The 16,449-nt window shown below is 45.0% G+C and overlaps 1 long non-coding RNA gene across 1 annotated transcript in view; it reads right to left on the reverse strand.

Moving 5' to 3' along the window:
- LOC144327031 (uncharacterized) overlaps positions 1–16,449 on the reverse strand; it is a 218,479-nt gene that overhangs the window by 120,294 nt on the left and 81,736 nt on the right. The window contains exon 2 of the long non-coding RNA XR_013392010.1: positions 15,795–15,990. This is a non-coding gene — a long non-coding RNA (uncharacterized LOC144327031). The remainder of the gene's footprint in view (positions 1–15,794; positions 15,991–16,449) is intronic.

Here is a 16,449-nt window from a genome sequence, read left to right on the forward strand (position 1 = left end):
TCACAATAAAACACAGAATAATACGTTCAGTATAACAAAACCAAATCGCATTGGAAACCAGCAATTAAAAGCAGGAGATAAACAGCTTTATCCACAAAAACTCTTTTATGGAGCTCAGAGTTTTGATCCATATGCTGCACATTAAATCCTAAAATGCCCTCTCTCCCCACCCCACCCCTATTGGTATTGTGAAACACTGCTCACTTTGCAGATATGACTTTTTATAACATGAAGGAATGGAACGGCTCAGCCGTGTTATGTTCCGTTCTTACTTGGAGAACAGCCGCTTTTCTGTTCAGAAGCTGGTTTTTGCCATGAGGTTCTGGAGGTTACAAGAGGTCCAGAAAGCTATAGGAGGTATGATAGGTCAGCCGAGGAAACCGAAACCTAAAGGGAAAAATAGAAACAAAAGAAGCTGCCCTTCTGGTTAGCCAGGATGTTGGGAGAGGGAGGTACGAGTAGGGAATCCAAGGAGAGATGGCAAGCAGGCAAGAGATTTGTTGGGAATTTCAGAGAAGAGTTAGGAATCACAACAAGGGAGAAGAAGAAGAGTTTGGATTTGATATCCCACTTTATCACTCCCCTTCAGGAGTCTCAAAGCGGCTAACATTCTCCTTTCTTTTCCTCCCCCACAACAAACACTCTGTGAGGTGAGTGGCGCTGAGAGACTTCAGAGTAGTGTGAGTGGCCCAAGGTCACCCAGCAGCTGCATGTGGAGGAGCGGAGACGCGAACCCGGATCCCCAGATTACGAGTCTACCACTCTTAACCACTACACCACACTGGCTCTCAGTTCTGTTGCACTGCTTATGAATTTCCCATAAGCAGTCGGTTTGGGCCACTTTGAGAACATGGTGCTGGATTAGTTGAGATTATGTAATCTCCTCTACCAGGAGAAGGAGAAATCAGGCTCCTTTTCACTAGACCTTGGTCTGACCCTACGGGGCTTGAACTCAGTAAAAGTCAGGATGGGAAGCATTTTGCTGATGCCTGTGAGAAACCTGGAGGCAAGACCTGAGCACAAAAGCACTCTGTCCTCCCGTGCTTTCTGGCAACTGGCCTTCAGATACATTATTGCCTCTGACTGCGGAGACAGGGAACCAGGCAGAGGGCCTTCTCGGTAGTGGGGCCCGCCCTGTGGAACGCCCTCCCACCAGATGTCAAGGAAAACAACTACCAGACTTTTAGAAAACATCTGAAGGCAGCCCTGTTTAGGGAAGCTTTTAATGTTTGATGCATTACAGTATTTTAATATTCTGTTGGAAGCTGCCCAGAGTGGCTGGGGAAACGCAGACAGATGGGAGGGGTATAAATTATTATTATTATTATTATTATTATTATTATTATTATTATTTATTACTTATACCTTGCACATCTGGCTGGGTTAGATAGTTGTTAACTTATTTGACATCTGATGGGAGGGTGTTCTGCAGGGGAGGCACCACTACCGAGAAGGCCCTCTGCCTGGTTGCTTGTAATTTCGCTTCTTGCAGTGAGGGAACCGCCAGAAGGCCCTCAGCGCTGGACCTCAGTGTCCGGGCTGAACGATGGGGGTGGAGAAGCTCCTTCAGGTGTATTGGGCTGAGGCCATTTAGGGTTTTAAAGGTCAGCACCAATACTTTGAATCATGCTCGGAAACGTACTGGGAGCCAATGCAGATCTGTCAGAACCGGTGCTATGTGGTCCCGGCGGCCACTCCCAGTCACCAGTCTAGCTGCTGCATTCTGGATTAGTTGCAGTTTCCGGGTCACCTTCAAAGGTAGCCTTATCCCCCATAAAGGTGATTCTTCTCGTACCAAATAGCTGCTTTAGGAACTGGGCAATATTCATGAAGATGGTGGTGCAGGAGCAAAGCATTGCCCCTCTCCCCTGCATGCTGCCATGCTTGTACTACCCCGGCCCCGATACTAGGTACATTCAGAATCAACATTTAAGGGGCTGTATCCAACCATATGGGACGCGGGTGGCGCTGTGGGTTAAAGCCTCAGCATCTAGGACTTGCCGATCGAAAGGTCGGCGGTTCGAATCCCCGCGGCGGGGTGTGCTCCCGTCGTTCGGTCCAGCACCTGCCAACCTAGCAGTTCGAAAGCACCTTCGGGTGCAAGTAGATAAATAGGGACCGCTTACCAGTGGGAAGGTAAATGACGTTCCGTGTGCTGTGCTGGCTCGCCAGATGCAGCTTGTCACGCTGGCCACGTGACCCGGAAGTGTCTACGGACAGCGCTGGCTCCCGGCCTATAGAGTGAGATGAGTGCACAACCCTAGAGTCTGGCAAGACTGGCCCGTACGGGCAGGGGTACCTTTACCTTTACCTTTATCCAACCATAGAGTAGATCCATTGAAATGAATAGCTATGACTAAGGTAGGTCTATAGATTTCAGTGGGTCTGCTCTGAATGCAACCCTGTAAAGTGTGCAGATTGGTGCTGTTAGACTTATTAAAGATAAATTTCTCCTGCTCCTTGGGAGCACTTTCATACCATCCACACAGTGTCCAATGGTCCTTTAGCAAATCCCAGTACATAAACTCTTCTTAATTTCCTTCTGTGCAGGAATAAAGATGAAATGACCACAGAACTGCTGACAGGGGGGGTTCAGGTAGAGAAAGGAGCTCCGGATATTTGGCAGGGAGGATGTTTTTCAACTCCCACACATTTTGGAAGAATCTTTCTTCTGGGGCAGTATAAATATACAAAATACACGCACAGGGAATGGGGTAGTGAAGGTTCATACTAAATAAATAGGATGGAAAATTACCAAATTACTTATGGAATTTTTTTTTAGGTTCCCCAAAACCAGAGCACTACGTCAAGGACAGCAAAATGTATGTAATACACCATATTAATAAACATGAGACTGTAGTATACTTTATGATCCCATTTCCTCTGTATAGAGAAAGAGAGAGAGAGAGTATTTATAGCAGCCCTGAAGAAATTCTGAAATGCATCAAGCTTTAAATAAAACAAAACTATGCAACAGATAGTTATAATAATTTTTGATGGCACACTGCTTATTAAAGAACTACAATATGATGCTGCCACTGAACAGAATTAGGCTTGCATCAAAGTACTTTAGAATAAAATTATAAGATATAAAACATATATGCAATACGAAAGCACCGTACAACAATCAAATCACACTACATTATAAAATATATTATAAATAAGGATTGAGGTAAAAACCACAAACAGAGTACAGTGGTACCTCGGGTTACATACACTTCAGGTTACATACGCTTCAGGTTACAGACTCCGCTAACCCAGAAATAGTGCTTTAGGTTAAGAACTTTGCTTCAGAATGAGAACAGAAATTGTGCTCCGGTGGCGCGGCAGCAGCAGGAGGCCCCATTAGCTAAAGTGGTGCTTTAGGTTAAGAACAGTTTCATGTTAAGAACGGACCTCCGGAACGAATTAAGTACTTAACCCGAGGTACCACTGTACAAGTAAACCACTCTTTGCCAACCAGGTGCCATCCAGATTTGGTTGGACTACAACTCCCATCAGCATGTGCTGGCTGCAGCTGATGGGAGTTGTAGTCCAACAGCATCTGGAGGGTGCCAGTTTGGTGCAGGATGAGTAAAACCAATGAATACATTAAATAACATTGGGCAGAACAACATTTCATTAGGCTCGGCCTCCTAAAGCATCACAGGAAAAGAAGCTCTTGAGATGCTTCTGGAAAGATGACCAGATAGGAAGGCCTCCCAAAGTTCAGGAGCTAAAACAAAGAAGACCCTGTGCTTCTTGAAATCTGACTTGACCTCAGCATAGGATGGTGTTTGCAGCAGGGCATTCGATCTTAAATTTCAGGGCAGGAGACGAGGAGTCACGCTGGAAGGGACATTTCCTGAGATAATCAAGCCCCAGACTGCTTAGGGCTTTGGCACAGATTGGTATCTTGCTATCAAGGAAAGGAATGTGGGGTGGTGCCACTGAACAGCTGGTTTCCCCCCTAACTATTAAAATATTTGGAAAGGAGCACAAACCCACAAAAAACCCCACAACGACCTACAGAGAAGTGGAAAAGCTTTCTTCGTGATGATGAGAACGAAGACACACATAATAAATCCTTCTCACGCTCTATGTGGAAAGAGACAAATCCGCCTTTGAAATCCTTGGCCCTTAGCTTTCTTAACTCTCAGCACTTCTTCTTCACTTGCACCACCCTGGGAGGTTTTAATCGTGTTGGGTGATAGGAAGGAAATTGCCTTAAACTGAGATCGTCGGTCCATCTAGATCAGTATTGTCTAAGCTTGACTGGCGGTGGTTCTCCAGGGTTTCAGACACTTCCAGCCCCACCTGGAGATGTTGAGTACAGTATTGAACTTGGGACCTTCTGAATGGAAAGCAGATGTCCTGCCACTGAGTTATGGCCCTTCCCGAATCCTAATGAAACAAACAGCTTTCTGTTCCCTCACAGAACCTGGACTGCAAAATGCCGTGTGTCTTGGGCAACTGGTTATTCACACCAGTTCATCCAATCAGCAGATGACATGTGATTCATAGGTCAGGTGCATGTGAGTCACAAACTATAGTTCCCTGTAGGTCCCTCTGGATTGCCCTTAATAAAGCTCCAAATTTCCCTTAACTTTATGAAAGTCAGATTGAATGGATTCTTTTAATAACCGGGAATCATTTTCAGATTTTGCATGGCAAAGAGCCAACGCCAGAAAAAAAAATGATCTCATATCAGTGCAGGTTGATAATTTTGGAAGCTTAGCTATGTTGTTATAAAATTCCTGTAAATATCCATCAACACATTAGCTATTGAAGCACAATATTTGCTTTTACATGTCAAAACTAGGAACATTATTCAAATCCTCTTCTTTGCACGTTTTCCTCATTAACTCGTTAGAAAAATATTGCTGCTTCTGTACAATCTGCTTAATTCTATCCTTCCTGATTTTTCATTTTCTTTCCCCATCTCTGCAATCTTCTGAGCAGATTTAGATTTTAAACACCCATATATGTGTATACATGTCCACACAGCTCTCTAAAAACCAGTGCATTGGACATTGAATGGTTGAACACCAAAACTGATAGACTCATGGCATTCCTAGGAGGAAAGATAATAAAATCTGAACATCCAGCGTGCTTTCATAACCCAAAACACTGGAACTCAGTTCTGGCACCTCTCAGGTGGGCACCAATGCCATTGTAAGAGAACAAGGGAGGCATTCTTGGTGATTCCGACACAACTTTTTCTAGAAAAATAGCACTGTGAACATCTACTCTAAGGCAGAGTCCTCTGCACACCACAGACCCAGATTAGCCTATGTAATACAAAATCTACATGCCACACAAGTAAAGAGGAGGTGGTACCATGGCAGGGTGCCATGTTTCAAGTGAGTGATCAAATGTGTTCTTTTCACTTAAGCATCACTCCCGGATACCAAGCTAGAGAGAGCATTGGTCTTACCCAGTAAAAAGCAGATTCCTAAGTTTCTAAGGGTGTGCTAAAGCCAGTTTGACACTGAAAGCTTCTACATCAAAAGATGCAGTCAAATATGGTGATGAGGTGATGGATATTAAGGGTGGTGTTGACTATTTGGGGGGTTGTGGGTGCGGCCGTAAGGATGGTTTTATGGCATGAATGTTCAGTTGACATATGTTTGGCACATGCTTAGATGCAGCTTACCACCCAACCGGCATCTTCCATCTGAAAGCCATTTCGTCATGTGTCTGGCAAATACACGCAGCATAATCTTAGCCTATTGCATCGCCCCTTGCAACCATCAAGCATTGCCACCCAGGATCCTCCACCCAAACAACCATCTTGAGATGTACTTCAACCAAGTGTTGATGAATAATGAATCCAGACACAGACTGTTGGTCTCTTTAGTCTCCCTCCTTCCATCTGGGGTCCTCTAACTCAGGCTGGATGATCGACACTAGTTTTGTGCCAAAACTGTCCTCCAGTTTCTCAAAAGTTTCCTACACTTGTGAAAGAGCCTTCGGTTTTTCTTCCTCATCTGATGGACACTTTAGAATTTTGAATAATTCTAGTGGGTGAGCTTACTTTATCCTTGTGAGGGGGCTGGTGTGCGTGTTTTACTTTCCGCTACTTATTTCTCCAGGGTTTGGCAGCCTTCCTGATCTGAAATTTCCTGATCTGAAAAAGCTCAGTGGGAGGACTTACCTCATGACACCTTCTCCTGAGTTTTTAATTGAAACGAGGGAAGCCAGGGAGGGTGGCTAAGAAGCACATGAAATTGGTGCACTCACTGGTTTTGGTTTTTAAGGGAAGTTCTACCTTTTATCTGCTTTAAAAAAATCTTTCTGTGCTGATTTCTTTAAAAGTAAAAATATGACTTAAAAAATAAATTGTACAGAGCAGCTGCCAGCAAGATGTTAGGCAATCTCCTTGGCTTCCTGTACTTACAACAGGACAGTGTGGTGTAGTAGTTGGACTAGGAGTTAATGGGGGGAAATATATGTTGAAGTGACCTTAGTCCGAGAGGGACACAGGTGGCGCTGTGGGTTAAACCACAGAGCCTAGGACTTGCCAATCAGAAGGTCGGCGGTTCGAATCCCCGCAACGGGGTGAGCTCCCGTTGCTCGGTCCCTGCTCCTGCCAACCTAGCAGTTTGAAGGCACATCAAAGTGCAAGTAGATAAATAGGTACCGCTCTGGCGGGAAGGTAAATGGTGTTTCCGTGCACTGCTCTGGTTCTCCAGAAGCGGCTTAGTCATGCTGGCCACATGACCCGGAAGCTGTCTGCCGGCTCCCTCAGCCAATAAAGCGAGATGAGCGCCGCAACCCCAGAGTCGGTCACGACTGGACCTAATGGTCAGGGGTCCCCTTACCTTTACAACCTTAGTCCAGGGATAGCCAACATTGTGGCCTTCAGATATTATTGGGCTCCCACTAGCCCCAACCAGAGATAATGGGTACTGTAGCTCAACATCTGGGACAGTCATTCCTGCCTCTGAATTCACACTCACATTTCTTGTGTGAGTAAGGAATAGGCACTAACAGTGCAATCCTGTGTCTGTACACCCAGCAGAAAATCCTCAAGGGGACTTACTCTCAGACCAGTGTGCATAATACTGCAGCAGAAGAGTTCTCTGGCAGTGTGCCTCAGCAATATTCTAGAGCTTGTGGGTGTGCCGGGGAGCATTAATAATTCTTAAAGCATTAGCATTTGTATCACACAAATGGGAAACACAGCCATGGTTTTTTTTTTAAAAAAAGCTATTTATTGGAGCCTCTTAGTCCCTCAGCTGTTCTCCCAATATTCCTAGAGTTTAATTAGGATTCTCAACTCTTCACCCCAGCTTACTCCTACGTCTTAAACATCACCATGCTCTGCAGAAATTTAACTTTGCGTGACCAGGCAGCAACCGTCCCAGCCCAAGGGACCACCAGAAAGGAATAAAGACTCGTGACAACGTGTTATGGAATTAAAATTTGGCCACAACTTTATTAAACTTTCAAATGTAGGAAGACCTAGGCATTGGGTGTGTATGCCCCCCAGCCGGGGGAACTGGGGCTCCTCAGGGTAAATGGGATATGGGGGTGCTCTGCAAGATGCATGTGTACGCAGACAGCGCACCCCATATCCCTGCAAGCAGGGTAGTTCACAGACAACCTTTTAGTGTGTGGCCAGTGACTCCCATATTGTTGTTGTTGTTGTTTAGTCGTTTAGTCGTGTCCGACTCTTCGTGACCCCATGGACCAGAGCACGCCAGGCACCTCTGTCCTCCACTACCTCCCACAGTTTGGTCAAACTCATGCTGGTAACCTCGAAAACACTATCCAACCATCTCGTCCTCTGTCGCCCCCTTCTCCTTGTGCCCTCCATCTTTCCCAGCATCAGTGTCTTCTCCAGGGAGTCTTCTCTTCTCATGAGGTGGCCAAAGTATTGGAGCCTCAACTTCATGGTCTGTCCTTCCAGTGAGCACTCAGGGCTGATTTCCTTAGGAATGGAGAGGTTTGATCTTCTTGCAGTCCATGGGACTCTCAAGAGTCTCCTCCAGCACCATAATTCAAAAGCATCAACTCTTCGGCGATCAGCCTTCTTTATGGTCCAGCTCTCACTTCCATACATCACTACTGGGAAAACCATGGCTTTAACTATACGGACCTTTGTTGGCAAGGTGACGTCTCTACTTCTCAAGATGCTGTCTAGGCCTGTCATTGCCCTTCTCCCAAGAAGCAGGCGTCTTTTAATTTCGTGACTGCTGTCACCATCTGCAGTGATCATGGAGCCCAAGAAAGTAAAATCTCTCACTGCCTCCATTTCTTCCCCTTCTATTTGCCAGGAGGTGATGGGACCAGTGGCCATGATCTTCGTTTTTTTGATGTTGAGCTTCAGACCATATTTTGCGCTCTCCTCTTTCACCCTCATTAAAAGGTTCTTTAATTCCTCCTCACTTTCTGCCATCAAGGTTGTGTAATCTGCATATCCGAGGTTGTTGACACCCATATTACAACCTGCATATCTGCATATCTGAGGTTGTTGACACCCATATTACAACCCCTTTAAGAGGGGACCCTGGAATCGCTGCCGTGGGGGGCGTGAATCACTTCACCCACCCCACCCCCCAATTTAGAGAAGAAAAGACTAAAGGATTCCACCCAAGGCCTTAAACCACCAAAGTTGTGACAAAATTGCTATGGGGAAGACAAAACCTGCCAGTGCAGGAAAATTTCTTCCCGGTTCTTCAACAGCAACCAATCAAAAGACCGTCGCAGCACCTGCTAAACAGGAAGAAAAAGGTGAACCTGCAAACAAGAAACATTAAACAAAGGGAGAGTTGGGTGGGTGAAGCTCCTGAGCCGACTGCCTGGCTGCTGTCGGCTCCACCCCCTATTTATGCGACTGGCCCCACCTCCTAGCAGTGTAAATTGAGTAACTGAGGCTCGGCGTGAACCTCCAATGCATAACACTTAGAGATAGGTCAGCCCATACAACTGGTAAGTTCCCTGGGGTCCAAAGGACCATGTGCGATCCCAGAAAGGGCACCCACAGTGTAAGTGTGAGTGCTCATTCCATGACAAAGAGATTAAAGTGTTGAAAAATATATATTGTGGGGGGTCGTCAGATACCAATGGACCCTTTGTTCTCTGTGCACTTGGGCAACAGGTGAAAAGACTCTACGGAGTGTGTAGGGCTTCTCCATATGGGGAACCTGGCCTAATCAGGGTCCCTTCTAACACAGAGGAACTCAGTGTGCAGTAGTGGTTAGAGTGTCGGACTAGGGCCTGGGAGATGAGGGTTCAAATCCCCACTCGGCCATGAAGCTCATGGGGTGACTTTGGGCTGGCCACTGCCTCTCAGCCCAGTCTGCTTCACAGAGCTATTGTGGGGATTAAGTGAGGAGAACCATCTACGCCACCTTGAGCTCCTTGGAGGAAAAGGTGGGGTGTAGATACAACAGCTAAAAATAAATCAAATTGATTTGGTTCACACAACACAGTGAGCAGACTTGTGGGCTCTCAATGCGTTGAACTAAGGCAAGGTTTGGTTTTACAGTGGTACCTCAGGTTAAGAACTTAATTTGTTCTGGAGGTCCGTTCTTAACCTGAAACTGTTCTTAACCTGAAGCACCACTTTAGCTAATGGGGCCTCCCGCTGCCGTCGCGCTGCCACTGTGCGATTTATGTTCTCATCCTGAGGTAAAGTTCTTAACCCGAAGTACTATTTCTGGGTTAGCAGAGTCTGTAACCTGAAGCGTCTGTAACCCGAGGTACCACTGTATATGTCACCCAAACAACTAAGCTTTCTCTTCACCCAGTCATGAGCTGTAAGCAAGACCATAGTTTGGCTTACTGTGTCATGGAAACCAGTTCATTACTATGCCCAGACTCTTTGCACACCAGCCAAAAACATGAACAGCAGGGAGATGTGGTTTCTGGATGCATTGGTTGGGGCGGGGCTATTACCCACCAGCCCCTCATATCTTCTCTCCGTGCTTAGAGGAGGAGTAATTGGGGGCAGGGAACAGTAATGGGGGCGAAGTATCCTGCTTCATTCTGCACCCATGCAGTTGTTAAGGACACTGGAGCAGAGCTGTGAAGAGATAAACAACGCCGGGATGAACCTAAGCTGAGGCTCATTGAGCTCAGCCAGGGACTGGAGCTGGTATGGAATGGGAAGTAGAGGAGCGTATAAGCAGAGTTGGGTCTGCTCCTTCCCTCAGATCTGGAAGCGGTAGTCAGGCTTCCCACGTCAACACTGGCCCCTGTCCCATCACCAATGGCTGGCTCTGCAGCAATTAGCAGGTGATTGTGTTTATCTCAATGGCCCCAACAGCTCCAGCTGCTGATTTCTGCATATTAAACTTGGATGGAGATACAGAGGCAGAGCACGGCTTCTCCCTCTCCCGGCTGTCAGTTGGCAACTGTAATAATGGTTGCGAGTCCCACGGCCAGTAATTCACATCTGCAAATACCCCTATTTTCAGCTTTCCGCACAACTCTTATCTCCAGGGGATCCTCCAGACAGCCCATTCATGGCCTCATTCAGAAGCTTATATGGCATTACCAGCAGCACCCGGAGTGAGCAAGCGACTGTATGAAAGGCTCTTTGATTGATAAGCTAGCTTATATCCTCCAGCTATTACCGGACCATTTATTTTGGCCTTTGAAACTACTGGAAAAGTCTGTCCTGGGAGTCATTGCTTCCTCATTGTTTTATGGCTATGGCCTATCCCTTTGGCCAGGATTTCTCCAGTTCAGGCCAACTCTTCAACCACAATTGGAACCAGATATTGTAAAGTTCTCAACACCTACCAATTAAGAAGACATTCTCCCCCCCCCTCCCCACCCCCTCTTTTTTTTTTTTACACTTCTCAGCACCGAGAGTCAAAAGAAGATCCCTTTCCACCCACCCAAAAGTTCTAGCCTACCAGATTGTGTAAAAATAAAAGGCTGATTTGGGAAGAACCCCAGGCACCCAACACTTTCAATACTCAACCGGGCAAGGTGTCTATCACACACATACACACAACACATTTGTAGTTACACTTCAACCTAAAAAATCCCAGGGTGATACATAACAATCTGTTAAAATACTCAGTTCAATACATAAACCATAGAACCAACCATATATGAGACAGACATCAAGAAAAGCAAAAAATTGAGAGGGAGAAGGAGGAGAAGACAAGAAGAGGAAAGCCCAAACAATCCAGCAGGACTCTCAGTCTCACATCAGTTTCCATAGGTATGGGAAAACAAATGTGTCTTCATCTGACACCTAAAAACAGAATGAGTGGGGACCAGTTGTAGCTCTATGTGGCTATGTAGCTCCTCCTTGATGACTGAGTGGGATGGTTCTTGGAAGCACCATACTTGGCCGATGCCATTCTTACCTGTGTGGCCAAGTCCAGAGAGCAACATCGGGGGACTGCTCTTCACCCCCCTGGCACTTTGGCTATGGGGTTCTGTAGAGCATCATTTTGTCCCCTTGTGCTATTTAACATCTATGTTTAATTTGTTATTAGTGAGTCACCACAATTGATTATCTGTACATTTTTAAAAACAAAACTAAATGATATTTTATGTTTTATAGTGTACACCACCTTGATATATTTTATGAGGTGGAGGTATAGAAATACTTCTATAAATAAACAAAAGTTCAAATTTCATTTTTATAGTGAAATAGTGCCATTTCATTGTAAATTTAAGATGCGGGAAGTGCTATTGGGCTCACCTAGCAGGAGGATTGCCCAGTCCACGAGTCACTATGTGAAGTTTCCCCAAATGCCTCAAAGCACACAATGCAATATCACTCTGGGGCATTGTGGGAAATTTAAATGGCGACTCAAAGTCAGTAGCAGTCCACTTGGGGAGGGGGCGGTGGGTTCTTCTGGGATGCTGTGACCCCAACAACTGCATAAAGGTGCTGGGTGTTGATATATTATCTATGTAGCCAGGCGGGGCTGGCCCACCCATGAGGCAAGGTGAGGAGACCATCTCAGGCAGCAGGACCCACAGGGGCAGCAGATCCCAGCATTGATCTTTATTTCCCCCTTGTTCCTAATGTACATCTTCACTCACTCCTTCTTCCCTGGCAGTGGCAGGGGGAGCTGCCATTTTGGGATTTCCCTCGGGCGCCCAAATGTCTTGGGCCATCCCTGCAGCCAGCTCAGCCTTGCTGCCACAAAGCTAATGTACCAATCCGTCTGAAGCTTAAGCTCCACCACACTTTCTGGATATGAACCATGAATTTTGAGTTGGGGGGCAACTATACACAGAGCGACTGGCGCCAAGAGGTGTAGTGAGCTGGCGGTGACTATTCCTTTCCCGTTCTTCTATACATTCTCATTCCATTATGTGTAACTGTCCTGACTTATCCTTTTTCTCACTGACCTGAAGAGGATTAAGCTTTTGATTCTTCGTACAAACTGGAAAGTTCCTCGAACAAGTGTTTGAAGAGCAAAGATATTTTTTAAAAAACACACACACCAAAACCTCCCTCAGGAGACCCAATCAAGGAAGAGCAAGCTGATTTGTTGGCATTCACACAGCCTTCTGGTAATAATGACAACTGAGGAAACCAATTGGCTGTCTTTATATCAAATAACTATTGAATATAAAACAAATGGTCTCACTTCATAAACTGACCCCTCCTGCTGCTGGAGAATCTCTTGGCGATGTAGGAAATGGTATTCTTTCTTTGGCAACTGTTGGCTAATCTGTTCTATGCCATTTAGAGTTTTGGGTTGTTTTTTAAGTAAACGGTTTATACATTCTATAAATATATTCACCATTTTTGTGCATTTCAAATGGCATGTTTATCTTTCTCAATTATAGCAGAGACCGTAAAGATTTCTAAGTAATCAAGTGATCATTCATGCGTAGCCAAACTGCTGAGGTTTTTTGGGTCTTTTTGTAAATCCCACCCATTTTAATTGTATGGTTATGAGTTTGTACAGTGTTATACAATACAATTGTACAGTGCTGCTGCACTGCACTGGATTTTGTTTTAGTGTTTTAGAAATTATTACTTTTTCCTGATACCATTTTTTAAAAAAAATTAAATTCAACTTTGGGTTCAGTACCTGTTATCATCAATTCTGTCCTCCACCTCATCTTAAAATTTTATTCCTGTTCCTTAATAAAGGAAGCCTATGCAGCAAGGACATAGCGGAACCACGTTGCACCCGCTTGAATCATTTTATGGAGGACTTAATAAAGGTAACCGACAGGGTAATTGTCAAATAATTTGTCTGCATCATCACAGCTTACACACAAAGAGCCTTTAATTGTTTTCTGGCATCCAAGGAAAGAGGGGGAAAGAAATGCTGAACTCACAGACAACATGTAATCCATCTGTGTTTGTTTTGGTGCATCCTGGATTTGTGGGAGATGCTGGCAAAAGATGTTGCCTGGGGTACAGTGACCTTTGCACACCCGCTGAAGGAATAGCTCACGAGACTAATAGCGTGTAAAACAAGAAGGCTGCTTGTCTTTAGATTATGACCTGGGTCACTCCAAGCATGTGGGAAAAATGTGTTCAGATAAAGGCAACAAAATTGTTAACACTTTTAATTATGCCTAGATTACAGGGGGGCATTATCCAAAGAGTGGAGTTCATGTTACTGAAAACCTTATCAGCTGCCATTCGGTGAATGGTCAGGGCTAGCGAAATCCTTGGAGTTGCTGTCTTGGCATATTCATTCACAATGCCTCTCCATCCATTTAGCCTCTTTTGAAGAGTCAGACCAATCTTAATCCTGATCAACAATAGCAGCTTCATTCAGGTCTCCATTATCACACGGTGCTTAAAGCAATAACCTCCTTACCGGAAGAAGACAGTTTTTGTGTTCTAGGTTATTTGGCACAAGCTTCTGACCGAGCCGAAGAAAGCCTATGCGAAAACAATCCAGTTAGAACCTAAGGTACTATTTCGTTTCTTGGAGACGAATGCCCAATTAACATGTTCCCTTTTCAATTGCACGCTGTAGCAAGATGTTCTAAGCCTGCACTTAAAAATGCAGTGTAACAAATGCATCCTTGCAAATATGTGCATCATACAGGTATGTTCATCGGTCAAACACGATTGGCTCATAGCTGTCAACTTACAGATTTGAAAATAAGGGACCAGCAGCCTCAAAAATAAGGGACCAGCAGCCAAAATAAGGGATCAACAATTCCTTTGATAAAATACATATTTTGTTGCATGCAAATGGCTTTAGGTCCATAAATTACCATATAGCATATATTCAACACAAAAAAACAGCAACAATGTGTTGTTGACAAAGCACAGCTGGACATAGAAAGGGCCCCATTACCTTCAGTAGCTTATTTAAGGGACATCATCAATAAGGGACAGCAGCGGGACATGGCGCTGATATAAGGGACTGTCCCGCCAAATAAGGGACGCTTGACAGCTATGGACTGGCTGCAGCTCCTTGTCAAATGTGCACTTGGTGCCAAATACAAATTTGCTTCTGTGTGAAATAGAACTAATTGGAGGTGCTGGAGGAGTTCCCAGCAGCCAGGATTGGATATTTGGGGTTCTCAAAAACCCACCTCAGAGATGCAAGCTTTCATAGCCCCAGAATTCCACTGCTGCTTGGATCAAAATCCAAGCCAGAGAAGAATTCCCTCACTTGGCACATTCCCATCAGCCTTCACCATCTCCAAAAGCCCTCCTAGCCAGTCCTTCCCATTTCTGTTCACATAGGTTGCAACTTGTTGAGTCAGTGAGAACAGTGGGGAGAGAGAGAGAGGAGAGAGAGGTTTGCCTCTTCCCTCACTTCCTGTTAATGGGCAAGATGGGTAGCGGCGTGGCAAAGCAGAAAGCCTGGAAGACTATGGAGGATGTTTTGCTGGACTCCATCTTGATATTTTATATGAGGTGGCAGTCTATAAAGATGGTTGCAAATAAACAAATAATATTCTCCAGGCCAGTAGGCAGATTCCCACCATGGCTAGCTATACGCTTCCAAGACTCTCACAAGCAAAGCATGAAAGTAACAGCCATATTCAGAGATACGCTGCCTCTGAAGATGGGGTTCTAACATATGTCATACCCATTGATTGATTTGCCCTCCATTAAAAAAAAAAAAGATGTGGATTAGGGACGCAGGTGGCACTGTGGGTTAAACCACTGTGCCGCTTGGGCTTGTCAATTGAAAGGTCGGTGGTTCAAATCCCCATGACAGGGTAAGCTCCCGTTGTTTGGTCCCAGCTCCCGCCAACCTAGCAGATAAATAGGTACCACTCTGGCGGAAAGGTAAACGGCATTTCCATGTGCTGCTCTGGTTTCACCAGAAGCGGCTTAGTCATGCTGGCCACATGACCCAGCAGACAAACGCCGGCTCCCTCGGTCTGTAACGCAAGATGAGCGCCACAACCCCCAAGTCATTCATGACTGGACCTAATTGTCAGGGGTCCCTTTACCCTTTAAGATGTGGATTATATGGCCATTTAAGCCAATAACCATATCCACATCTTGTGGCAGTGAGTTCCATACACTACAACTACAATTGTGTGAAGAGGCACCAAGGATGGGAAGTTCAAAGTTGCCCGAGGCTAAGAAGTTTGAAATCCGGTGACTGAAAGATTTCTTTGCAGAACAGGAAGGCATGTTACGCTGACTTTTTCCTTTTCTCTTCTCTTCATTACCCATTTGCAATATTTCCATACGAGAATACTCTGTCTTTTCTTGGGATAATCTTGTTATGTTCACAAATGTATGTCTGAGAGGTACAAATTGCTTTTCAAATGAAAATTAATCCACCGGGGCTCTTAATCATGTAGACTTTACATACACACAGTTAATCATGCAGATTAAATAATTAGGTGCAGATACTGAATGAGTAATGTAACTGGAAAATGTTTACCTGATTGTGGACATTTCTGCAGTTTAGCATTTCAAAGGCTGAGTGAGTTTTGACCCCAGAGATGATGACTGCTCTTCGAGAATCAATGTGGTCCATATGCCTGATGAATAGCTTTGTCAGGAAGTTGCTTGGAATGGAGTTTCCCAGGAGGGCACCAGATCACAGGATTAGGCAATGCAGCAGCCAAGTTTGTTACCTACAGGGAAAGAGAGAGTAAAGATCACACTCTACCATGCAGCAGAGTGGATGGTGGGTAAAAGCAGGAGGGGGCCAGAATCCATTGGTCAATGAAAACAAAGAATTTATTGGACTTAAAAAACAAAAACAAAACCCAACCCATACATGCATCTTTTGAGCTGTGCTGCTCTTTATAGAAAGTTAAAACAAATAAGGTGAGAATTTTAACTTGGCTTCGTTTTAAGATTTACCTCAGCGCAGTATGGCTGCAATCCAACTGACCCAGCTCTGCTGAACTCAGTGGGATTTATTCCTGAGCAAATTAACCTCGAGTAAAATTGCTCTATGTGTTTCATTTACTCGTCAGCTCCTTGGTTTGCGAAAGGCAGGGAGGACACTTCTGTAATCTATATCCTTCTGTTTGCTCCTCGTTCTCTGTCTCCTGGTGGCATTTTATAGGCCGCTTAGATTTTATGCC

The sequence above is a fragment of the Podarcis muralis genome, chromosome 2 (assembly GCF_964188315.1).
Source record: "Podarcis muralis chromosome 2, rPodMur119.hap1.1, whole genome shotgun sequence".
Lineage (NCBI taxonomy): Eukaryota > Metazoa > Chordata > Lepidosauria > Squamata > Lacertidae > Podarcis > Podarcis muralis.